Consider the following 25,149-nt stretch of genomic DNA (forward strand, 5'->3'; position numbering starts at 1 on the left):
ACAGTCAGTACATTCCTGGTTTTCTGCCTGCAGGACCAATGAGGATGGTCCATCTACCAAGTGGAAAGTTTGCCAAATAATGAGAAACATTTTCTGATATGAAGCGTCGAAAGCAAGGGTATGCCCTTGATTACAAGGATGTACTGTCTCAAAATGGAAAATGGAGAGCTTACACCAGGGACTGTGTAAGGACTGTCAGGGACTTCCACTAGTTGAGTACAATCAAGATCTTTCTACTTCCCATCTGGTTCCCCTTCTCTTCCTTCCCATTAACCTTGTTAGAATCCCAGGACCAACTCTGTATAGCAGTGGCAGCCAAAAGAATTATTAACTTCAATAATCAGGAATGCATTTTCTAAATCCACCTGCTGTTGTTTCTTTTTTTCCATTGTACTCCCTACTAAAAATTACAAAATCACAATAAAGTAAAAAGCGAGAGAAAAGAATAAGATAATTGATAGTAATGTAAAGCACTGAAATAGCAAAAGTAAAAAAAGTAGTGAGAAGGGGAGGACTTTTCAATATAAGGAGGCTAAATGTTTTCAAATGTGCGTATTGTATCAGCCAATATAATAAATTTAGTACATTAAACTCAATTTTTCCTTCTCAAATTGTTCCTAAGTAAGTCTGTAAATTAAAGGATTAAATATTTATATATTATCAGGACAAAGCATGGTTACCCATATTTAAATTATGTAGTAGACAGTGCTCATTTTTAACCAGTTTGGGTATGTGTAGGTATAGAATAGCTATTAATAAACAAAGTTATCCATCATATATAGACTATAAATAGAATATCAATATGAAAACAAAAACTGCCCTACAGATGTAATATTCTTATTTGAAAATGGGGGTACTCTGTTTCTGATAGAAAGGTCTAATAAATTTTCAACTTATTTTCTTCTACTGCAATAAGTATGTTCTATTTGTGTCTTCTTCTAAAGTAAATGCCTTTGAGTATAAAAATAAGACGTCCTAATAGGAATACACACACACACATTTGAACTATGTGCTTGTACCTCATAAATAATTTAGTTTATTAAGGCTGTCCTGGTTGACTTCCTCATAATCAAAACAATTACCCTTTACATGCCTACCAGGCAAGGGAAGGCATGTCCATAGTTCTAATTCCAAGATTTAAGTGTATTTAAAGAAATCCTCTGACTTACTAGTTTTGTGACCTTGAAATTATTCCTTTGATGTTAAAGTATGCTTTAATGTAACTTGGGGTATGTTTTTGTGCCAGTTAATCAACTAAAAAGTGTTCATTCACTGCCCACTATGCCCTAGGGCCGTGTCACCTCTGGGAAGAATGTGAAAGATCACATCTGGAAGCCTTCAACTTGTAAAATAATATTTCTCACTCCAGAGAAGATGTAATATTAGGTTTCAGGTCTACTGAGGTAGCCCTTACTACCCTCAAGAGATTCATAAAGTGCAAGGCTAGTCAGTTGATGGTGGGGTCTGTAGCTCACTGGGCTGGGAAGTTTGGTAGGCACAAGACAAAAGCCCTCTGCCTTGGGACACAGGTAGCCAGGTGTCATCCAGGAGTGTGACTCCATGTCGAGATGTACCTAAACATGCTCAGGTGTGACTGAGGAGTGTGACTCCACACCCATGCTTATAACCAGGGGGAGCTTCTCCAAAGCTCCAGTGAAGAGTGAAGTTACCTACCTCAGATATTACTGGAGACATGATGCTTCTTGAGTCGAAACAATTGTGTGTCTTTTGGGGGAGAAGGAGGGTGAAGCAGAGGAATTACATTTATTTTTTAAGTTTTTCAAGATGACATCCCCATTACTGGTATCTCTGAATTTTTATTTTATTTATTTTTAATTAATTAATTTATTTATTTATTGGCTGCGTTGGGTCTTTGTTGCTGCGCGCGGGCTTTCTCTAGTCGCAGTGAGCGGGGGCTACTCTTCGTTGCGGGCTTCTCATTGCAGTGGCGTCTCCTGTTATGGAGAATGGACTCTAGGCACGCAGGTTTCAGCAGTTGTGGTTCATGGGCTCAGTAGTTGTGGCTCACGGGCTCTAGAGCGCAGGCTCAGTAGTTGTGGCGCACCGGCTTAGTTGCTCCAGCAGCATGTGGGATCTTCCCAGACCAGGTCTCGAACCCATGTTCCCTCCATTGGCAGGCGATTCTTAACCACTGTGCCACCAGGGAAGCCCCTCTCTGAAATTTTAAACTCTTCCATCTGTAAAGAGAAAGTTGGGTAAAGGGAAGGATTAAAATTAGAATTATAGCAATAGTTGTGAACATTTTTTAGTTCTTGCTTGGTGCCAGGTGTTACTCTGAATGCTTTATATGTGTGATTTCATTGACTAGTCAATGGTCCAATGAGGGAGGTACTGTCTACTAGGAGACCCAGAGACATGAAGAAACTTGCCTAGGTGTACACAGATAGTCCGTGATGGAGCACTTGAAACCAGACAGCCTGTTGAGTGCTTACTGTGATTCAGGCAGTGCACCAAGCCCTTCATCTGCATTATTTCATTTAGTCCTTATTGTGGGTTGACTTGTGTCCCTTGAAAGAAATATGTTGAAGTTCAAACCCCAGTTCCTACAGATGGGACTTTATTTGGACATAAGATCTTTACAGATGTAATCAAGTTAAGATGAGGTCACTTTCAGTTAGAATCGGCCCTAAACCCAGTGACTGGTCTCCTTTATCCAAAGAAGAGATGAAGACAGACCATTCTGGGATGAACACCCATGTGATTATAGAGGCAGAGATTGGAGTGATGCACCTGCAAACCAAGGAATGCTAAGGACTGCCGGCTACCACCGGCAGCTAGGAAGAGGCTGGAAAGATTCTGACCAGAGTCCAAGGGCGAGCATGGCCCTGCCAACACTTTGCTTTTGGACCTCTAGCCTCTAGAACTGAGAATAAAGTTGCATTGTTTTAAACCATCCCAGTGGTGGTATTTTGTTACGACAGCACTAAGAAATTAAGACAGTCTTTTTGACAATCCTGTTAGGAAGAAATATTAGCACCAGGAAACTGAAGCTCATAGAGGTTAAGTGACTTGCCCAAGGTCACCCAGATAGTAAGTGTGTGCAGCCAACCCAGGTCAAGCTTCTCCAAGGCCTTTGCTCACAGCCGTGTGGGAGACATGTTTGCAGCTCTCCAATGGCACTGTCCATTTCCGCTTTGTTTTAGTTGTTCGGCCCCATCCTCCTCTCCCACAAACACCTTGCCTGGCACAGGACCGGGCACAGAACAGACAGTCCGTAAACCTTTGTGGATTCCAGTGGCAGATGTGTTCACAGAATCAAGGAACGTGTAATCATTGCTCCTTGCAACACTTAACTGAATGAGATCATTTTAGAACCAAAGAAAGAAAACACTAATTTACCTATAGTTTGCACTAACATATCAGACTCATACAAAATGAAAATACAAATACATTCAGGAAGTTTCCAAGCAGGAACAAAAGCTATATTCAGTGTCTCAAAACCTACTGTCAGTGCAAGGTGCTGGAATGGTTGCAGAGTTATCTCTGGGGTCTTTCTTGCTCCCTGTCTGAACTCCTCTCCCCTCCTCCTCAGACACTGTTGCCTCTGGGGGTGCAGAGCCCCCCTAACTGTATCAGCCCATTCACTCCTAGCTTACTACCTCATTAAAAACACAATCTCCTGTTCTTTCCGCAGTGGACCCCAGCTGGGCTTTGTGAAGAGAGAGGTCTGCCAGGTTGGAATAGAGACCTGGGGTGTTGACTCCTCTGGGAGGGCCAGGGACAGATAGGGGAACTGATGGTAACTGGCAGAGGGAACGGGGCACCCAGGTGTAAAGGCATGAGACAGGAAAAGGCACGGTGTGTTCAGGGACTGCTGGTCTACCAGGCTGTTCTGGCCAAATCTTGGGGCATGCAGGGAGTAAGTAGGAAGGCATGAGCTGGGCTGGGAGGAGAAAATACGTCTCCATGGGATTGTATTTTATGATAAAGAGCTTGGTTTTTACCTTGTAAGTAATGAGAGACACTGAAGGGTTCTAAGGAAGCGTGTGATGTGAGCAGACTGTGTTTTTAGAAAGATCCATCTGGCTGCAGTGTCGGGTGGGGCTGCTCAGAGTGTCACCCTTAGCCCACCTGCATCGGAATTGCCCAGCCTGAGTGTCCAAAGTATAGCTTTCTGGGCTTCACCCCCAAACCTACCGAATTAGGGTCTCTGATACTTCAGGTGAGTATGTTTTGTGTGGAAGGTGGATGGAAGGAAAGAGCAGTGAGAACTGGAGGCATTTAGGAGGCTGTTGCTAAGGCAAGGTAGGGTGCTGCTGGCACATTTAGTAATTGGTAAAAATTACGAAAAGGCCCCCTCCTCACTCTCTGCAGGGTGATGCAGGCTCATACCCACACATATCATTTAGTGCACAGCATGAGGGCTGGATCTCGGACCTCCCCTCCACTCGGGTAAGGACTTTTGTGCCGTGCACAGACTGTTCACTGTACCAAAGAGCCTAAATCCTTGGGGAGCAGCAGAGAGGTGTGAGTAAGAAGTAGAATTAATAGAATGTGGAGGCTGAATGGGTGTAGTGGGGTTAAACGGAGTTAGGTTTAAGATGACCATGAATTTATCTTTAAAAAAATAACTTCAAATCCTTCCATCGTGTTACTAATGGCAAAAATTAATAGAATTATTGGATCATATGCCCATCCATCCTTCCCATCGCTTTAAGAAATCAAGAAATTAAGGGTTGGTTAAATCCTAACGTTGAATTCAGAAAGATGGTTGGTGAGGACAGCAACCCAGTCACTTGGAGTTCCTCTGTTTGAGCTGATCATAAAAATGCCAAGTCCTAGTTACAGAAACTCAGAGTGGGCCATATTCCTGAAACTCATTTTGCAAGATAGTTACTTGAAACTCTATACCCAAAGAAACAACAGCAACTGGATTCCAAGCCTTCCTCCCAAAGCTTGCATACCACGTATAAAACTGAATTCATAACTATTTTAAATCAAAAAGTCCTAAAAGGTGACTTTTCAACGTCAGTAAGTAAATGTTTTCCCAAAACAAACTGGAATAAGAAATCGCTGCATTACTGTTGGTGGGAATGTGAATTGATGCAGCCACTATGGAGAACAGTACGGAGGTTCCTTAAAAAACTAAAAGTAGAACTACTATACGACCCAGCAATCCCACTACTGGGCATATACCCTGAGAAAACCATCATTCAAAAAGAGTCATGTACCAAAATGTTCACTGCAGCTCTATTTACAATAGCCAGGACATGGAAGCAACCTAAGTGTCCATCAACAGATGAATGGATAAAGAAGATGTGGCACATATATACAATGGAATATTACTCAGCCATAAAAAGGAACGAAACTGAGTTATTTGTGGTGAGGTGGATGGACCTAGAGACTGTCATACAGAATGAAGTAAGTCAGAAAGAGGAAAACAAATACTGTATGCTAACACATATGTATAGAATCTAAAAAAAAATGGTCATGAAGAACTTAGGGACAAGATGGGAATAAAGATGCAGACCTACTAGAGAATGGACTTGAGGATATGGGAAGGGGGAAGGGTAAGCTGGGACAAAGTGAGAGAGTGACATCACATATATACACTACCAAAGGTAAAATAGATAGCTAGTGGGAAGCAGCCGCATAGCATAGGGAGATCAGCTCGGTGCTTTGTGACCACCTAGAGGGGTGGGATAGGGAGGGTGGGAGGGAGATGCAAAAGGGAGAAGATATGGGGATGTGTGTGTATATGTATAACTGATTCACTTTTTTATAAAGCAGAAACTAACACACCATTTTAACGTAATTATACTCCAATAAAGTTGTTTAAAAAAAGAAAAGAAATCACCACATTGATCCCGAAAGAGGAAGGTTTAGAGAAGGATAAAGAGCAGATGGATAACCTTGGGGGAGTTAAGAAATACATTTAAATTGAAATGTAAAGAGAGAAGATTAAGAATAGTATTGAAAGCTGAAACATACAGTTACCAATAGAAGAATAAAACTAAAAAAATATAACTTGCAGTAATGGGGAGAATGGGCCAAATTCCTCATCTTTCATCGAGGTGATTAAATGTATTCTTCTTGGGCTTCCCTGGTGGCGCAGTGGTTGAGAGTCCGCCTGCCGATGCAGGGGACACAGGTTCGTGCCCCAATCCGGGAAGATCCCACATGCCTCTGAGCGGCTGGGCCCGTGAGCCATGGCCGCTGAGTCTGCACGTCCGGAGCCTGTGCTCCGCAACGGGAGAGGCCACAACAGTGAGAGGCCCGCGTACCGCAAAAAAAAAAAAAAAAAAAAAAGTATTCTTCTTGAAAGGGAAGAGAATATATATTTTTCAATGGGATGAAAATCTTTTTTACAGTTAGGAGATAACTGCCAATGAATAGACAGAATCATGCAAAAATGGTTACCTCCAAGAGAGGCCTCTTACTTGTCACCTCCTATCCATCCTTACTATTTGAATGTTAATTTCCATGTGCACCTACTACATGAGTGATGTTTAAAAAGAGGCATTTGGAACCTGTGTGAAGACTGATGGATTCAAGCCGCTTGTTTCCAATGGTATTGTTTTCTGCAGCCATAATGAAGACCATTTGGGGCTCACATTCAAATGAGAAGGGGGACAGAGGCTTTGTTGAAGCAAGCAGAGAGAGGGGCTCAGAATCAATAAGACAAGTATTATCTGGGGCTCTCTTTGTCCCGTAGGACTCTCAGCCTCTGAGTTGCTTCATGGTTAAAAGATATGAACAGGAGCATCATTCTGTCTTTTGTTCGAGTCTTGACTTCAACACTGTGTCATCTTGAATAGGTGACTTTTCCTTTCTAGGCTTCAGTGTCTGCCACCTTAAAGCAGGAATAAGAGCAACAACCTCACAGAGTTGTTCTGAGGATTAAATGAGATAATGTATATGAAGAACTTAGCGTAGTATCTGGCATCTAATTTGTGTTCAGTAAATGTTACAGTGATGATGTGATGCTGAGGGTGATGATGGTGGTAATGATGATTGCTGCCACCCTTTGCCAACACTGTGAAATGCCAGCCCTCCACTGTTCTTATTTTTTTTTTAATTTTTATTGGCATATAGTTTATTTACAATGTGCTAGTTTGAGGTGTACAGCAAAGTGAATCAGTACATATGCACATTCTTTTTTTTTTTAATTCTTTTCCCATATAGGCCCTTAGAGAGTATTGAGTAGAGTTCCCTGTGCTATACAGCAGGTTCTTATTAGTTATCTATTTTATATATAGTAGTGCGTCTATGTCAATCCCAATCTCCCAATTTATCTTTCCCCCGTACCCCCCCTCCCACCGCCACCTTATCCCCTGGTAGCCGTAAGTCTCTGCTCTTAGCCAGGTCTCCCTGGCTATGGGCTCAGAGAAGTAGCATCTTACGGGACACTTGAAAGGAGGTATCTAGAGGCTGGAGGCTGCCCCTCTGTATGGTTTGCCTTAGGACTCATGCATCAGGCCACTCATTAATTCATTTAACAAATATTTGTCGAGCATCTTCTATGTGCCAAGCACGGTGTTAGGCCCTGAGGTTAAAACAGTGAATAAGACAAAGTCACCTGATAGTGGAGGAGATGGACAGGTATACATGCAATTTTAGGACCGTAAATAAATGCTGTAGTTGAGATAAGAACAGGATGTAGGGGCTCAGAGGGAAGTCCCTGTACCATCTTGAGTGAAGTCTGAGGTTTCTAAAACCATTTTAGAGCCTGGAGAAATGTGAATATCTATTTAACCAAGGAAAACAAGCCCTCACCTATATTATGATGCTTCTGTTGTTTCAGCTTCATTCTCTGCTTATATCATCTCTCTTCCCTCCAGAGTAGAAAAGATGCTAAGCATTTATTCCTGGGATTGGGCACCATGTCTACTAAGATTGGTATAAAATTTAGTGTTCAAGTTAGAATTTGTACATTTTTATGAAGATGGATGGATTACTCTTTACAATAAAATTAAATGAGATTTTTTTCAGTACATGTACCTAATCCTCTTGAGTGTTTTAAATTGTTTAACGAACAAAAACCTCATTTAAATGAGCTATGAAAATTCTTGTCCATGGGAACATTTATAGAACATAACGGAAAATGCTTATAATTTGTTTATAATAACATGTGGGTCAGTAGCAAATATTTAAGAGGAAAAAAAGAGAAGATCTCAGGATAGTCTGAGTCATTATTTAAACTTCTGTCAGAATTGAGTCTTAAAACCAAGAAACTTAACTAGTACAGTTAAAGTAGTAAGAGGGCATTTTAAGAGTGTTTAGTTTTCAATGGACTAAATTCTAACAGAAGATTTTACCATCTTCTGGAAGGTCTAAAATGTTTTGCCAACTGGAAATATGTACATATTTGGTATTTTAAGTCTTTTAGCTCTGTATTTCATTATAACAACAAACTTTTTAGAGAACAATTTCTATAATATTAATCCCATAAATGATCCTATGATAGCCTGAACAAATGGATGCTTCAACCTCTCTGAGGCTCTACCTGTGAATTTTACAGTCACCAGAAACACCCTTGGTAACAGTCGTGGGTCCCCAGTTTATACAGAGAAACACATTTTTACATTAATAAACAGACATCTAAAATCCATTTCAAGCAGATATTGTGGATGATCTGAGAACATGGAGGGGAACTGAGAGCATAAAAAATTTCAGAGACTCTGGCAGCTCATAAGATCTGAGCTTATGGACTGCCGACTCTAGAACCAAAACCTTTAACTGGGCTTAGTGGGGCAAACCCAGCATTTGGTCCCAAGTCTGTCTGATTCCCAATCCAAGTTCTTAACCATTAGGAAACCCTCCAATTTTATCTCCCACTCAAATCTCAGCCTGTCCTGAGCATGTGAGTGTGTACATACATGTATAAGTACAACATGGAACCCCCAATTTGAACACAGGTCCGTCTGACTACAAAATTGATCACTTCTCTGTGTACCTGCTGTCTCCTTGACCTAGAGACCTCCAAGGACTTCAAGGCTATTTCAGGCATTCTTTGATATGGGTACCTATGGGGGTGGGTGGAAGGCTTTTCCCTTCTACAGCTGAGTCAGCAGTCATAGCACAGAATCAACCAAACGGGAGAGGAAGTCTCAGAAAATATTTGTTGAGTGAATGAATGAGTAAATGAATACCTGCGCACAGCTCTAGGCTAACACACAGTTACCTGTACTAAATAAAACCAGAAGAGCACATTTGAACCCATCTGATTTGAGCCTGTGAGCATCACGAATATCTAAGGTTAACTTACCAGCAATGGCTGTTTTTCAAACATCATTTACAAAAATCATCTGGGCTGGTCCCAGCCCTGCTCAGTATGTGACTAAAGGTATATGGCAGAAGACAGACCATATGAGAGCCACACAAGGCGTATTTGATCTTCATAGGCCTCTGAGCAGGAAAGTCCTGCCCTATCCCACAGTGAGGCAGACAGCCATGGAATGATTTCTCTGTCGTCTGGTTCTGTCACTGCTCTATATGCCCTCATACCCCTGGGCCTGTTGGCAAGTGCTCCTTAGGGCTTTATCTCTGCAAAGTGGACCCACACTGTTGTTGAGAAAAGAGAAAAGGAGTAAAGAGGAGAGGCTCCAGTCTCTGCATTAGCCCTGCTTTGAAGGGTCTGGGGTCTCTTTCCTGAGCAAAGAGATGAGGGCATCTCCATTCCACAGCCCTCACGCTGAGAGAGGAGCCCCTATTTTCTCTCTATCTTTGGGGAAGGCCCTCTTCTCTGTGGTCATCATACCCCAGCACACCAAGAACAGGCTGCTAGTGGTTGAAATTCATTTACCTTGCAAGTATTATTAAACATCTGCACTGCCAGGTATTAAGAATAGAACAGACATTTTCCCTACCCACATGGAGCTTAAAGACCAGTAGGGAATCATGTAATTACAAAAATAAATGACAAGTTGTGGCCATGGTACATGCTACCAGGGAAAGGGCCATGACTGTGTGAGACCCTCTAAAAGGGGGATTAAACCCAGGCAGAGAAGGCAATGATGTTTCCACTGAGGGCTAAAGGTCCAATAGATATTAACTAAGAGAAGGGGAGCTGGAAGAGTGTTCGAGGCAGAAGTAATCATTTGTGCAAAGGCCCCATGGCAGCCGGGAGTATGGCAAGTTTGAGGTTTGAGTGGAGGGTGGAGATCTGCAGGTTTCCTCAGAAAAGTCAGGAGAACTCTGAGTGACAAAGGCTAACAGGTACTGGGTACTCACTGTGGGCCAGGCACTCTCAGAAGTGTTTTTTTTTTGTTTTTTTTTTTAATATTATCTAATTTAAGACTTACATTTTTACATGTGAAGAAACTAAGCCACAGAGAGGCAAAACAAACTACCAGATAGTGCAGGGTCTTGTTAAGGGCTCCTGTCTGTATCCCTAGGAGGCATGGAAAACCATCAGAGAGTTTTAAACAGAAGAAGAGACACAATAGGATTTCTCTTTCAAAAGGATGATTCTGACAAAAATCAACTAGAGATGCCCCCACTTACACTGCCTCTCTAGGCCTCTTTACCCCCAAATAAAAATGTTTACATTTAAAACCATCGAGGCTATTGAATCTGAAAATAAATGATATTCTGAAAGAGAGACGCAGCTTGTATGAGCTGTAGTGCTGTGTGGTTGTTCTGAGGAGGTGGGCAAAGGAGGAATAACCTAGTGACCCAGCTTTCTCTACTTTCTGGGAACTGTATTCCAAGAAGTTTAGAAGACAGGCTATGGTGTGGACTAGAAAGGGGGATTGAAGACACTCCCCCCTGCAGGCCCAGGGGGACTGTTAACACTCCCCCACCCCAAGCCAAACTCACTGAGTGTTGAGTCATAGCAGTGTCTTGCTTTGACCAGGAGAGCAAAAACTCCCTTGTGGGCCAAATTCAGGCTATGTGGCTTTTTCTTTGACAGCTGCAGTATTTTTTTTACATTAGGAAATTTTGCATTAAAATGTGGAGTTCTGGCTTTTCTGACACCTCTGGGCCACCATTCTCCCTTGGCCCCTTGCACTGGCCCTGGTGCATGCACACCCCCAGGCAAGACACACCAGCTTGCTCTCCCATATACCTGGCCCCGCCACTGGGTTGTCTCCCTCCCAGCTCAAGTCTCATTTCCTCACCCGTCTGACCCTGCAGACAGCTACATTTGTGTGCCCTGGATGGTATGCTAGGGAGGATTTCAGTTCATGGGTTTAGGAGGCTGGGCTGGAAGCAGGAAAGTCTTCTTTGAACTGGCTTCTGCTGGGGGTCTCATTCCAGGCACGAGATAAAGTACAGGGTGGGAATGAGCACAGCGCCTGCGAAACAGTGAGGAAGTGATTCTCAGCAATGATCTGTGGGCGGATGCAGTGAGGCGTAAGGCTAATTTGGTAGATGTGGTCACAATTTGGAGAGAACAAGGTGAAAATTTGGACCTAAAGCATTAGAAAGCCATCAGAGGCTCTTAAGCAGGTTGAATTTTAGGAAGGAGAGACCAACAAAAACATGGTATAGGTCAAGAGCCTGGAGGTGGAACACCCTCGGAAGGAGGGAGAGTAGTAGTTACAAACTTGCATGAGTATTCCCGGATCAGGAATGGTGCACTCAAAGTAAAGGGCCAGAAGCCAGTGTGAACCCACACAATTTTCGTTGGCACAGGGCAGTGCTTACCGGAAAAAGATTGGTCATGAAAATTTAGCATCATGGGGAGAAAAATGAAATGTAATAAAAATTACGGTTGGTTAAGAATGGAGGCATTTTTACTATGACACAGCCCCACTGTGAAAACCTCTGCATCTGTGCCAAGGGGTGACGCAGTCGGCTCAGCCCAAGGGGCTGGGAGCGGGGCCTCCTCGGGCTTCCATAAAGCACAGATCTTGCCCAAATGTGGAAAACCTTTAGGGACATGAAAACCATGAGGGATCCATAGCCCTGATTTGAACCAAGCAGAATAAACAAACCCCTGCCCAAACTGGAACTCACTGGACGCCTTTCAGAGTTATCCAAGGGGAAAGGCTGGAGGCCTCAGGGGTCTTCAAGTGGGTTAATATCTTGTTTCACTGATTCACTCCAGTCTGATATAACTGCGTGCTCTTCGGTCGTTGTCCTTTTCTGTAGCATCTCTCAACACCTCAGTTGCAAACCCAGAAATGGATTGTGTTCTGAACCTAAAACATATACAGTACCTTTTTTTTTTTTCTGCTAATGAGATGTTAAAGCCCAAGTTAGACCATCTGGAAGTGTGTTTCATGTTCAGGAACTGGATTGGAAAAGTTCCAGAGAGCATTCACATTTTCCGTAGACAGGGTTTTGGTAAGTTCCCAACCTCTTAAGCTCTTACCCTGTCTCTAGCCCACCTCTAGGAAATATAAGGTAATATAACACACTATGAAAACATGTGCTGAGTGCTGGCCATGGCTTTGTCCTAGCCAGGGATGAAAACAATGAAAAAAGGCAGTGTCCTTCATCTCTAGGAGTCATTGATTTAGTTGACAGAAAGACTGACGTTCGAATATGTGGTTACACTGTACTGTGACACATATGAGGCAAAAATTAGTGATTAAGAGTGTGCACTTTGGTAACAGACATACCTAAATCCCAGATCTACAACAGACAAGCTGTGTGACCTGGGGCAGATTACTTAACCTTTCTGTTAACCTTTCTAAGTTGTATCATCCTGCCTGTAAAATGGGGACAATGCAGATACTTGCCTCAGAAAATTATAACAGGATAAAATCAATGAACCTAATGAATATAAAGTGATTAGCGCACTGTCCAAAACAAATAAACAAAAAAAGGTGGAGATGGAGCAAATAAGACATTCCAGAAATAGCAAGAACAGAGGCTTAGATCAGGATGGTTCTCCGAAGTGAATAGCAAGGGGTCAGGTTTGGCAGGAGGGAGGGGGCATGGAGGGAACTGTGGGAAATGGAGCTGGGGAGGGTGCCCTCGTCTGGAGGCCATCTGGAGCTGCAGGTGGCCCCTGGGTCAAGGCAGACCTCAGGAGGATGGGGGTCCAGACAGAGCTATTCCTGGCTCTTGCCCTCAGAGCTCATTTCTCCCATCCACCCCCATCCCTTCCCACGATTCCAGGCTGCATCAACCACCAACAGCACCTCACCTGCCTCGAAGGTCTCTCTCATCTTCCCAGTTAGCTCAGGTGGATCATACACAGGTAAATTCCTTTTTCTCCTTCTCTGCCTCAGCTGTGAGAAAATTGGAATTTTTTTTGAATGCAAAGTCTTCCTCTAAAAAAAAAAAAAGGATAGAAGGATATGAGGGAGGAAAAAGAGATAGAAGAAGGGAAAGGGAGGGAAGTGGATAGGAAATGGGATGGACATACAGATGTCCAGTAACAGACATGTTCAGCAAAGCACAGACTACCTCATATATCAAAAGTGGGTCACAAAGATCAGCCTTGCCAGTGGATTCCATTTGAAGGACTTCCTGTTCTTCTCTTCCTTGCTTCTGTCTGAATGTCTGGTGGACTTGGAGAGATTACACTAGCTATCTGAGGAAAAGTCTCCTTGCCGACATGGATGCCACATCCCTTCCAGAACCTTCTCATCTGTCCACAGTGGGGGGAGGGGGAAGCCCAGGACTTAGATTCCTTTGGCCTTAGGCTGTGTCACATTCCTTTGTGTTTATCAATCTCTCCATCTGTTCATTCAGTGACAGTTACTAAACTCTCCTCTCTGCAGGCGCCCTGCCGGGAGGGAGTTGCAGATAGAAACATAAGCTATAGGAGGTCCAAACAACAGTACTACAGACTCTGAAAACAGCACCAAGAAAGGACCAGGGCTACCCAGAGCACCTTTGTATCACATATATCATACCCAAAGGTGACTGCTTAGTGTTTAACTTCGACATAAATTCTGGTGGTATTGTTTTTTAAAAAGGTTACTCTTGTACCTTTATTACTTTGGACCTAAAAGCAAAAAGCCTGCATTGCTTTAAAAATATTGTTATTAAGACTAACTTCTTCTACTGCTCAATTTAGTACAAATTAATGAGAAACCATGTATTTATGAAGTGACCTATGGTGGAATAACATAATTGTAATTTCGGCTCCTATGTTGAAAATGAATTTTTGATTATTTGATTATTCAGTCTCTCTGAACCTTAGTTTTCTGTATCCACAAAGTGGAAATAATAGGCTTATCCTATAAATCAAAGCAATGTAGGGGCATTCAATTTCCTGACTCTAAGCCATTTATAAACTGTAAGCTGTTGTTGTTAACTGCTGCAAATAATTGTGATGATAAGTAATGACTATGATTGTGGTCCTGGGTGTGGGCTTGTGAAGTCAATGGGCTTATTTTCTGCTATATCTGGATGCTTCTTTCCCTGTGGCCACCCTACTTACAATGAAACTCCATCAAAGCAGTGCTTCTCAAATAGTAATGTGCATTTGAATCTCCTTGGGACTTTGCTAAAATGCAGATTTGGATTTACTAGGTCTGGGGCAGGGACTGAGATTCTGAGTTTCCAGAACATTCCCAAATGATGCAGTTGCTGATGGCCAAGACCCTCATGTTGAGTAACAAGACTCTAGGTTACCTCTGGAAGCCTCCTCAAGGGACCTTTCTGTATCTCATGGCTTTTGTGTCACACACCTTTGCCTAAGGAGAACTAACTCATCCTCTGAGGGCCAAAAGCTTCCATGCCAGGCCTACGCCTGGTCTTGGAGCGGGAAGCCCACCTGCTGCACACAGAACAAGAGCCCCATCCTGCGGCAGCACCCTTTGGTTGCTGCCACACACAGGAGGCAGCCTTTTAAAAAATGTTCTCCTGTTTGTTGGTTCCACTTCCCCTTAAGCTCTAATCTTTGGCTCAGAAGGCATCTTCAAAGCTTGGTGTGGTCAGTTCACCAGCCTATTTGAGTCCGTCTTTGAACCCTGGGGCACTGGTCTGAGCCAATCAAGTCCCCAGAAAATGGATTTCTAAACCCAAAGGCACTTGCCCTATTTCTAAGTGCTACACGTAACTCAACCAGTGCGAGTAATAGAAACAATAATAACTATCATTTATTGAATCAGGAACTACATGCCATAAACTGTTCTAAGTGCTTTAGCAACACCAACCCTCTTGCAATTGAAAATGTGGTCCCAGAACCAGAAGAAATCTCAGACCCCACCAAGACCTCTTGAATCAGAATCTGCATTATTTCAACAACAAAATTCCTAGGTAAAAATCCTGGGTTCAGTGCTAGCTGTGCCACTCACTAATGGTGCAAACACTCTTTTCTCCCTTGCCTTCTGTCCTCAATCCCTTGGTCTCATTCAGTTTCAAGGTCACCTTGAAAAGACCGCAGGTCTTTCCCATTGACAAAGATGTTTGAGAGTTCTCTTTGGTGCCCAGGATTGGTGGTCAACAGCTGTAAGTTTCACTCAGAGTGGCCAGAGAGGATTCTTCCTTCAGAGAGGGCAAGGGTCCAGTTGGGTTCCTTCAGGTGAAGAGCTTACAGAGTGATTAGATATGATCCACCAGCTGTTAAAAAATAAAATCTCTTTGTATTATTTATATTTATATCTGTAACTGTAGACAAAAAGGAAGTCACCCTGAAAGAAATAACAGACCAGTAAGTAATTGGGCCTTCAACAGAATGAAAAGCCACATGTCCTTTGTGTATTAATGACCTATTCTCTCCCTTTGCCAACTCTCATGTGCTTATAAACAAGTAAATAATAACACATTCCTTGGGCATATGACAACCTTCCCAGAGTTCATGTGGAAACATGTAGGTCTTCTATTAATGGCCCAGCCACTATACTGTTTTGTGTACACATCATGTAATTCCCAAAGCAACCTGGTGAGGTAGGCTCGTGATCCCCATTTCAAAGATAAGAAAACTGAGACTTAGGGGCCATAAATTGGTACCCCTACAAATTCCAGTTGCTTAAGAAGAGCTTGAGAAGGGGGAAGATAGCTGGTGGCTTTACCTGCTGTTGTCCTGAGCTATTCCCTCTGGCCCCCAGCTTGCCTGTCCCTGTCCACAAACCAAGGCCCTATGGTTAGGCTAAGTGGGTGTCTCTGTTTTGAAAGGCATTTTGGGGACTTCATAGTGATCCCACCCCCTTCCAACTTCAGAGGTTTGCCAGAGTATTTGTCCCAACCACGTATGATATTTCACTTCTAAGGAGTTGAAGAAAATTGATTTTCCCCATCTTCTTGTTTCTTTACTGGTGTTTTGTACTCCTTCCAGCTGGGAGTTCACAGGAAGCTGAGCAGATGGCCTGCTCCACTCTGAGAGATTAAGTACAGGGTTAAGCAACTAGAGAGTGGCTGAGTGGGATTTGGGCTTGGTTCTGTCCCACTTCAGAGCCCGGGCACCTGAGCGCTCTCCCGCATTGCATGTGAAGCCTAGGGCTCCCCCTTCACCACCACCTTACCACATGCCTCTGGTGGGAGGCATGAGAATGAAGGTGCCCAACTCTCCCAGGCATGCAGCCCTAGTTTGCCCAGTCAGAGCTGGCAGCACTCCGGCTCAGGGTCACAGATAGAGAGGCTGGGCAGTCTGAACTGTTTATGTCCAGGTATGGGCACCAGTACCTCCTTTGTCTCTGCTGCTCTGACAGAGGATGACAGTTGTTATTCCAGGTCCTATGACTGTTTTATACCAAATCAGAGGGGAACTGACCTCAGGAAGGAATTATGAGGTCTCTCCAAGACATGATGAAACCTGTGTGTGTTTTCTTTCCACATTTTATTGGGCTGCCTTCACCCTTCTTCCACCTCCCACTGCCATCATGGACATCACTTCACAGAGCCAAATGGCCTTACTTATCCCCTAGGCTTTGGTCTAAGAAGGCTTTTGTGAGGATTCCTCTCAGTATCTCAGAGTAGAGGATAGTCAAGAGGCTGATGCAGATATCCATGCAGGTGGGAATTGAGAGAAAGCAGTGAAAATGGGATGGAAGGGACTAATTCTGGAAATAACTGGTGGACGAGTGGGTGCAAAATCAGCCCAGGACATGGAGGAATAACAGATGCCTCCAAGATTTTGGATCTGGGGAAGTAAAGGTGGCGCCCTAAAAAGAAAGGGCAAAGTTAGATCCAATTTGCATAGCTTGACTCTGAGGTGCTGGGATGTTCACATAGACACTCCGAATAGAAGCATCAGGATTGGAGCTGAGGGAGAGGTCAGAACTGGAATTACACATTTGCAAAGTCATCTGCTTAGCTGTGATGGCTGCAGCTTGAGATGAGCTTTTCTAGGAAAGAGAGATGAGAGAACTGAGACTGTAGAGTTCAGTCTCAGGAGCTGCAAGGAGACTCAGAAGCCAGTGCCGTTGCTGGAGAGGTAAGGGGAGAGCCAAGATCGTGTAGTGTCCTGAGCCAGGACTCAGGGGAGGTCCATGGTGTGGGGCTTAGACTTGTAGATTACCAGGCTCCCTCTACATGACAATGGCATGGTGATTTTAATGCACCAAATCATAATGTCCTCAAATCTATCATTAGCCACTTTGGCATAGCTTTTTTTTTTTTTTTCCTGTTAAATGTGGCTTTGACTTTGTCAGCAAAGATCTTCTGCTTAAATCATCAAACATAGTCAAAAAGCTATTAATTGCATAATTAAATACAAAGCAGTTCCTGTACAGCCTTGTCCACTACTAGATTAGATACATCCCATAGGTTGAATTCACATGGTAAGTACCTACTGAGTACTTGACTTGAAATAGCATTTGGTCAACAAGTGGGACATGGTGAATCCTAATGCCTTCCAGGTTTTGGTCCCACTTTAGTTGAAAAGGGGAAATGAGTTTTGAGTTCGTGCATAAATTTAACTCTGGTACCTAGAGTACAAGAAATGGTGAAGAGAATGGACTTTGGAGTCAAATGAGTCTAAGTCAGAATCCTGGCATCACTACGTAACTACCTGTGAATATTTAGGCAAGTTCCTTAGCCTCTCTGAGTTTCTTCAGCTGTAAAATGGAATACTTAATCATAGTCAGACCAGAGTCACTGATAGGACTAAAGGAGATACTTAATAAAACGTTAGCAAGTAATGCTGTCAGTACCATTAGTGTTGCCTTTTATGGGAAAAAAAATTCCAGGTCGGTATGTGTTTTTCTTATTAAGTGACTTTGACCTACCCAAAGTCTGGTACAGGTCAGTTCTGCAATAATATGTTCTAAATCAGAAATAACACGCACAAGTTTTTTCTTAAGTCATAGAGCTATTTTAATTGATGCTCATATCGTCACAGGTTGAAAATGTGATTATAATAACAAACAATAATAAAGAGTACATTTTCAACATGAATTTTTAAAATATATATTTCCTTTCTTTAAAACAAACATAATTTTTAAAAATATCAGAGTGTTTGTGATTTGGAGTCATGGTTACAGCCATGTCCCAGTTTGCCATCTGTTCTTGTCCAATGTACAGGTCCAAGTTAGGGTCAGAACTGCAGTTAGACAATAAATGTCTGCTGGTCTCATACAAAGCTCTTCTCAGTTAGACTGTGCTTACACACACAATATATTAATATAAAATGAGTGTACAGTTAAGCATATGAAAATCAAAGTAATGCACTATATTAATAGAATAATGGACAACAACCACATGATTTTCTCAATAGATGCAGAAAAATGATTTGACAAAACCCAATACCCTTTTACAGTAAAAACACTCAACAAAATAGGAACAGAAGGGAACTTCCCTAACCTGATAAAGTGCATCTATGAAAAACCCACAGCTAACATAATGCATAATAGTGGAAGACTGAGAGTTTTCCACCTAAGATCAGGAACCAGACAAAGATATCCATTCTCACTACTTCTATTCAATATTTTATTGGAGGCTCTAGCCAGGGCAGTTAGGCAAGAAAATGAAATAAAAGGCATCCAAACTGGAAACAAAGAAGTAAAACTATCTCTATTATCAGATAACATGATATCGTATATAGAAAAACCTAAGGAATCTAGTAAAATACTATTAGAACTAATAAATGAGTTCAGCAAGTTTGCAAGATACAAGCGCAGTTGTATTTTTATACACTAGCCATGAATGAACAATCTGACAGTGAAGTTACAAAAACTATTTCATTTACAACAGCGTCAAAAATAATAAAATACTTAAGAATAAATTTAACAAAAGAAATTCAAGACTTGTGCACTAAAAACTACAAAGCATTGTTGAAAGAATTTTAAAAGACATCAATAAATGGAAAGATCTCCTGTGGTCATGGATTTAAAACTTAATATTGTTAAGATGGCAATACTCCCCGAAGTGATCTACTGATTCAGTGCAATCCCTATCAAAATTCCAGCTGCCTTTTTTGCAGGAATCAATAAGTAATCAATGCATTACTACAATGCATGGCAAGATGTGATAAATATTTCTTTTCATATGAATAAATGAGGATTTTTTGAAAATGTTTGATTATTGGTGGGCACCACACCAGAGGGTACAAGTTGCAGGTTATAAAAACAAAGCAAAACTTTCCATAGCCTGAAATGGTTTGATATATGACTAAGTCTCTCCATCTGGCTTCTAAGATCAAAGGCCCCAGAATTCCTTCTTCCTCTTTCAAATGATGAATTCATGATGATAAAAAACAGCTAACTACTGAGAGCTGAATATGCACTAAACGTTTTACATGCATTTTCTCATTTTAATTTCCCTATCATCACGGTGACATGGTTGTAGAGAACTTACCCGAGGTCATGCCACAAGTCAGTGCCTGAGGTGGACTGCAGCCCCACACTTGTGTGACTCCCAGGACCTCACTCATAACCACTGGATTATACTCTCTGTTTCCCTGTTTTCTCCTTCTGGGGGAGATTCCCCCCAAGAGTTTACAGCACTGGAGGTTCTAACCACAGCAAGTAGGGGAGACAGTGGAGTAGAGAGGGAATACCCTGGACTGGGAGTTGGGGGCCAATTTTGCCAATAATCAGCTCCATGACCTTGGGCAAGAAGCTTGACCTCTCAGAGGCATAGCTTCCTGATTTGTAAAGTGTAGAAAATTTGTCCCAACTATTCCTGAATGTAGTCCTTCCAGCTCAAGCATTTGGTCCAAGTCCTGCCTCATTTACCTACCACTGGGAAAACATTTGATTGTCAGTTGTACAGAAACACTGAGACGAACAAATCCTTCAAGTCAGTGTAGGGTGGTGATTTGGGGAGCCTGGACTTTGGTGTTAGACTGATGTGGCACTGCTTCCATCGCTAATCGCAGGGTGATATTGAGCAAGTTCTGTAACCTCTGTCCCCATCAGCTAACATGGGTGTAATAGCATAGGGTGCTATGGCATAAAGTGCTGTGAGGACCGAGTGAGACCTCTTTAGGGAGCTTAGTGCAGTTCTTAGTGTACAGTAAGTAGTGGTTATTATATATTTAATAATATTATAATTTATTTAGTGTTATTATTATTGATGGTTATAATTATAAAATAGAGACACAGAATCCCTTAAGGGTAATTAGTATATGTTTAAGTAGCTCAGCCAGATCAGACTCTGGAGTTCAGGTGGCCTGCTTGGGCTGTGTACTAGAACTAGCCACATCCACTGGGTTGGCCATCAGGAATGTGCTGCTGGGTACAAGGGCATTAGATTGTCACTGACACTCCAGAGTTTCCCTCCTATTAACTTGGAGTCAGTAATGCCATTTTCCTCTTAAGCACGGCATCTTATTATAGCTTACCATGTGAATTTTGGCTCAGTTAATTTTGTTTACCCAAAATCATCAGAAATAGATTGGTGATCAATGAGAGAGACTGCTAAAACATTTGGTTAATGTGCCGTGAAAAGAAAAGAAATTACTGCTCCCTGGAAATTTCCCAGTGTGGGCAGGGAATTTTTCTCTCTTTCAAGGTTTTTGGAAACATAATAAGCACATATAATGGTATATTTACAAATTCTATCACAGTTTTATTTCTAACAATAAAAAATAGTTAAACATAACATTGACTACTAAAGAGCCATTAAGATCCAATATTAGAAAACTAGTTTTAGAGTTGGGGAAATGTGCACTATAGAGTAAGTTGGGTTTTTGTTTTAAGTTTAGAAAAAAAGTATGTGTTCTGATGCTAATTTTGTAAATGTTTTATATATAGAGAGAGAAAAAATGTGAAATGCTACAACAAAAATATTAGCAAGATTATCTGTGGGTGTAGGATTATTGATTATTTTAATTTTCTTCTGTATATGTCTCTAAATTTTTTATACTTTCACAGTGAGCTCATATTTCATTGGAAATCAGGGTGCAGAGTTACTTTTTATTAATAAGAATTCTGTCAGATTTTTTTCTTCTAAGAGGCTCTTCAGTCCCATAAGGAGTTTTATCTGAATATGGCTTAATTCTCAACCTAGGCATATTGGTTTTTTCTTTTTTTTAAAGTACAACTTAGAAATAATATGCTTCATTGATTTTGTGAACTTGTAAAGTCATGCAGTTTTGAGGACAAACCAGACACATTTGTTGCAAGATTGATTGTTACTCTGAAAACCAATAACAGATAATGAGAAAGAATCACCAGTTAACTAACCTTTCTCTAAACCCATTACTTCCCTGTTGAAAGCAATTTTCAACTCTGCCTGAGATTGTCTTTAAGCCAACTCTGAATCTTTCATAAAATGAAATCAACATCCTTCCTCTCCTGTCTTATCTTATATAATTGGAATTGTATCACTCAAAGGCTACTAAATGTGGAGTTGATGAATCCAGTGCTTAAGTTAAAAAAATAAAGGGATTGTCTACAAAATGAATTCAAATCAAAGAAAAATGTATAGAGTAGATATAATAAAAGTTTTTCGTACTTTCTTCCCTAATTGTAATTTGAAGAAATTTTTCAAAACCAGTATTGCAATATTTGGAAAAGATCTGAGCAGCTCAAGTGCCAAACCAGTTTGTGCCCATGAGAAGATTAGAATTTTGTACTCTGGATGAATTTTTCAGATACCATTTTGATATATTTTTTAATACTGTCAAACCTGCGTTAGAAAAAAGTTCAATGAAACAGAACTGTGCAATATATAAACACTTTCATTAGTTTGGTATGTACTAGACAGATACAAACATATACCTACATTTTTAAAATTCTTTTTCCTCCAATAGGTTCATATTCCATTGTTGCCAGCTTGCTTTTTTTTCCACTTAAATTTTCAATTTTAGTACCTATGAATTTACCTCACTTTGTCTGTATTTTTGCAAGAATTTCTGTCAGATAAAATCCCAGAAGTGGAATTGCTACGACAAAGGGTATGCATGTTTAAGTTTTTGTTTTGCCTTCCAAGAAAGTCTGTGCCCATCACACCACCACTCACAGAGAGTGAGAATGAAAAATAACATTTCAGAAGCAGAGCTATGTGGCAGGTTCTCCCAAAGGTGTTACCTTTGTAAATATATACATACATACATACTAAGCTACCATCAAAATATAATGCAAGTACTATATTCTATTTTTCATTAAAGTCAGATTCCTGTAAGGTATAATCCTGGCTAACTTTTCAACCACCTCTCTCCCTACCCGGAAAAGACTGTGTGTGTGTGTGTGTGCATGTGTGTAACAGAGAAAAACAGAGAAACAGACTCAGCAGGAAATCAGGGGAATCCTTCTCTCCTGCAGGAGATCTCTCAAAATGTTGACCATAGTAGATGGTAGACTTTTGGAGTCAGAGCTGAATTTTAGTTCCAGCCCCATCTCTTAGTAGCAATGAGTCTTTAGACAAATTGCTTAACATTTCTGACCCTCAATTTGTCGTTTATAGAATGGGGGTAATCACGCTTGCCTGACAGTGTTCTTTGTAAAAATTAAAATATGTTACTTCGTGCAAAGGGCTAATAAATGGTGAGGTGCAAGAGCTAGGTGAGTAGCTCTTGTTGAGATGCCAGAAAAGGATTAGGGTGACCAAGCCAAGAGCATCCTGGATGGTAAAGCTTTGAAGACTTTTGCAGAAAGACTTGAGGAAACAGCATTCTAGTTAAAATATGCTATGTAGGGCTTCCCTGGTGGTGCAGTGGTTCAGAGTCCGTCTGCTGATGCAGGGGATATGGGTTCGTGTCCCGGTCCGGGAGGATACCACATGCTGCGGAGCGGCTGGGCCCGTGAGCCATGGCCTCTGAGCCTGCGCGTCCGGAGCCTGTGCTCCGCAACGGGAGAGGCCACAACAGTGAGAGACCCGCGTACCGCAAAAAAAAAAAAAACTATGTAATACTACCCCTTTCCAACCTCCATCCAATATCTTCCCCTCCCCCACCCATATTATAGTAGTGTTTATCAGTCGTCTCTCCTAGGATGTTCAGTATCAACAAGGATCTTTTCTTATTCACTGAATCCCAACATCAGTGTAGTCTTAACCCCATTGAGATACATTGGCAGCTAATAAGGCTGGCCCCTGGACACAGAGCACATCCATGGTGACCCAGGCTCAGCTTGGTGTAATGCCGAGTACTGGGCAAGGAGCCAGAATCCTCTGATTCTCTCTCAGCTTTTACCAGTTCCAGGGTTGACCACTCACAAGCTGGATTCTTCAGCAGATCTCGTAGCAATTTAACTCAAGCTTTATGAAAAATACAGTTAGCCATGCCAACCTATCGTGGCTCCCTCACATTACGTTAAGAGAGTTTGTGAGATTACTTGGTAAACTCTAGACTTGCGTATGAGACACAGCAATAAAGACCTTTTGATAGGGATCAAAAGGCAAAAAGAGAAATCCATGGGAAGTGGCAGGTTTTGCTGAGCTCTAGGCCAAGCCCAAGGCTCTTACACGGCTTGCACCTAAACTAAAGTTTCTGAACAAGTGCTAACCCTGAGGGAGGGAGCAGAATTCCAGGGGTGGGAGTTATGAAAGCCACAATACCCAGGGCATTGGGTGAAGAGTTATCAAGGAAAAGTACTTATCCAGTGTAGAGGCTTTTCTGGATATTTCTGGGTTGCACAATTTGTGGACAGCCCCTGGGAATGGCAGTTCATAGGCAAGATGAGGGCTTTCTGATCACCAGAAAGGAAGAAAGGAACCAAGGATTAAGTGGATATCTCTCATAGCAGCATCCCTCAAGGGAAGACTTGGCCCAGACTCCCCTCCTTCAAGGTGGGGCGATTGCCTAGATCCACCGGGAGACCCAAAAGTTTAGGCTGTACGTTTCTTCACGTATATGTTTGGATCCTCCTACCACCCCCATTGTTCCTTCATGAGCCACACCTGTTCTCTAGTGCCTTCTGGAAAATAAAGCTTCCTTCATTTTCTACAGTGATGCTCCATCTCTCCCAATGTATGCTATAGCCATCGGCAATGACTTGCAGTTTCCTAAATAAGCCATGGTCTCTCTCACCCTTAGACCTTTACATAGATCTTTACATATTGCCTTTGGCAATATGGTGGACTAAGGTTCTTTGTTTTTTTTATTTTTTGGTTTCATCTCCTGGTTTATTAACTAGGCACGGGCCGCATCAGTGACATAGGTAGTCTCATTCCTCTAATATTAGTTTTAAAAGTACGATTATAACCCAGCTATGTACACCAACATATTCCTTTCCAGAGGATTCTGTGTTTTCAGGGTTACTGAGGTGTAACATAACCAGAAGCTATGATTCCATATTGATTTCCAGATCAGAAAATGCTCTATCCCTCCAGGTCACTTTAACATCACTATCAGTACACCTATGGTAAAAGCAAGTTGCTTTTGCAAAAAGTTTAGTCATCCCAATGTCAATCTCCTGGTGTTTGGTACTGCTTGTAGAAAACGTTACCATTTGGGGGAAGCTGGGGGAAGGGTACACAGGATGTCTCTGTTATTTTTCCAGTTTCCTCTGAGACTACAATTTAAAAATCAATTTAAAAAAAATGTTACTCATGGAATAGAAGATAAACATTTCAGTTCAAATTTTAAAACAAAAATCTGAAAATTCTTCGGAGAGCTTGGGAGTCACCTAACAACTGTGATGCCTCAGTCAGGGGAAGGGTGAAGCCCAGTGAACAAAGGCTTATTTCCTTCTAAAGCGCCTTACTAACTGGCAGTGCTAAACGTGACATGGCATGTCGCTCTGCTCTCCCCAACTCCTAGACCAAGGAGGCTCTGAATTAGCGTCAGCTCACAATCAACAGGTGAGAGGGAGGCCCCCGATTTTGTGAAAACTCAGGGAGAGAACAGTGCAAATAATTTATTTCTGTCACTCGGCGTTTGAGGCTCACTCGCACCAACTGCACAATCCCCGGCCAACAGTCTGCCAGGGCTCAGAGCCCGATCGGGACCCAGGC

General features: G+C 42.0%; 1 protein-coding gene across 1 annotated transcript in view; it reads left to right on the forward strand.

Moving 5' to 3' along the window:
• The window catches only part of PLCE1 (phospholipase C epsilon 1), a 275,357-nt gene that overhangs the window by 119,746 nt on the left and 130,462 nt on the right, over positions 1 to 25,149 (forward strand). The gene's annotated exons all lie outside the window — the stretch shown is intronic.

The sequence above is a fragment of the Grampus griseus genome (genome assembly GCF_964374135.1).
Source record: "Grampus griseus genome assembly, chromosome: 16".
Lineage (NCBI taxonomy): Eukaryota > Metazoa > Chordata > Mammalia > Artiodactyla > Delphinidae > Grampus > Grampus griseus.